The 1,689-nt window shown below is 36.2% G+C and overlaps 1 non-coding gene across 1 annotated transcript; it reads left to right on the top strand.

Moving 5' to 3' along the window:
- Positions 1 to 1,586: 1,586 nt before the first annotated feature.
- Positions 1,587 to 1,689, top strand: LOC145077305 (small nucleolar RNA R71). The gene has a single exon (XR_013693087.1). It is a non-coding gene; the product is annotated as a small nucleolar RNA R71 (small nucleolar RNA).

Below are 1,689 nucleotides of genomic sequence, written 5' to 3'. Positions count from 1 at the left end.
AAGCAAAGAAACCATGGCCGATTTCTTCCCTCTCCTCTCTCACAAATCATCCTCTTGCTATTTGGTGTTTGTAAGCCATTAGAGGAGTGACATTTGTGACTCTAAAGCTCCAAGAACAAGAAGATCAAACAAGTGTTTCAAGGTAAGCTTCTAACTCTGATTTTGTATTGTTCTTATACTCTATTAGTTATTAGAAGTCTTGGATCCAATGCATGTTTAATTAGAGAAACCTAGATCCAAGCATTAGGGTTTGTATGTGCACATAGGAATGTTCATATGGCCAAAACCCATCATCATGTTCTTCAATTCTAGTAAAGTAAGCTTTTGGTAGATTGGATATGGCATCAAGTTGATGCAAACTCCAGAATTAGCCAAATCATATGTCTTTGTTGCATTGCCAAACTCACACGAAAAAGTGAGGTGTCTCATATTTCTCATTTTTATTAGCATCCCTTCCATGAAAATCGTTGAACATTGTTCATTTAGAACAACCTTAGATATCTTTTCCAATTCCTCTCAAGTACTCATAAGATATTTCAGGAATTTTTTGTATTCTGGCATTTTTGCAATTGCATTGATGAACGACGTGTTAATTTGATTCCCTTCACTTTCTTAATAAACCTTTGTTGTGCATGCTCCAACGGATTCTATCTGGCTCGGGATGGATAAGTAAGTGGAGGCGGATACGGCTTAACCGAAGAAATTGTAGAATTTTCCTGCATCACCCATGACATGACATCATGCTCATCACATCGTGAAAATTGGGTAATCCCTTTTTTTCATTTCTTCCTTCACTTCTTTTTGCTATTGATCAGGATTCTCCATGGCTGCTTCAAGGATAACCAAAGGCTCAAAAATAGTTTCTTCTCCAATAGATATCGTCATCACATGTGGTTACGGTTTCGGTTCAAAATTAATAGGAAGTAAACGTTCTTGGAGTAGTTTTGACAATTTTCCAACTTGAGTCTCTATATTCGATATGAAGGCTTGTTGGTTGCTTAATGTAGCATCAGTAGCGTTATGTCTCTTCTCACTAGCTTCCATAAACCTATCTAACACCTATTTGAGATTAGGTTTTTTCTCGAGTGGTGCTTCTTCTTTTTGGTAAAAGCCTCACACTTGTTGTCGGTATTTCTTCTCTTTTTCTTTCATATATTCCTAATAGTGCTTCCATTCCTTTTTAGGCTTTCTCCGATCTTTATCATATCAGTCACCACTTGAATAACATACTTGCACTTTCATGTTCCCATTATCATCTAATCCTTGGTTAAATATAGTCTGTAACAGTTGTCACACCTAACTTGTATCGCGTGAATGGATTATCCCATCTCGTGATCCTCCTATCCATATTGTCTAGCTTTTCCATCACCATAGTTATGCTTTCTGAAGCTCCATCATCATTTTCTTTTACTCTTATCACATCATCTCAATGGCTATGATATTCTCTTAAGTGCTTGGCAAACTTTTCTATTAAAGCCTTTTGGGTTGCCAAATCCTTATTTGTTATTAGTCCTTTAGAATCAAGAAATTGGAGAGTGCACACATTGATCCCATTATAGAAGGTGGAGATTTCTTGTTGAATGTTTAGATTATGTTGTGGAAAAGTGTGAAGTAATCCCTTGTAACATTCTGATGCTTCATATAAATATTCTCCATCTAGTTGTTGGAAGTTTTAGATGTTCTTTATCT

This window comes from Lactuca serriola, chromosome 9 (genome assembly GCF_051521515.1).
Source record: "Lactuca serriola cultivar US96UC23 chromosome 9, Lser_US96UC23_V15, whole genome shotgun sequence".
In the NCBI taxonomy this organism is placed as follows: Eukaryota; Viridiplantae; Streptophyta; class Magnoliopsida; order Asterales; family Asteraceae; genus Lactuca; species Lactuca serriola.
Note: the sequence above shows the minus strand (reverse complement) of the source record. Positions and strands in the feature narration are given on the sequence as shown.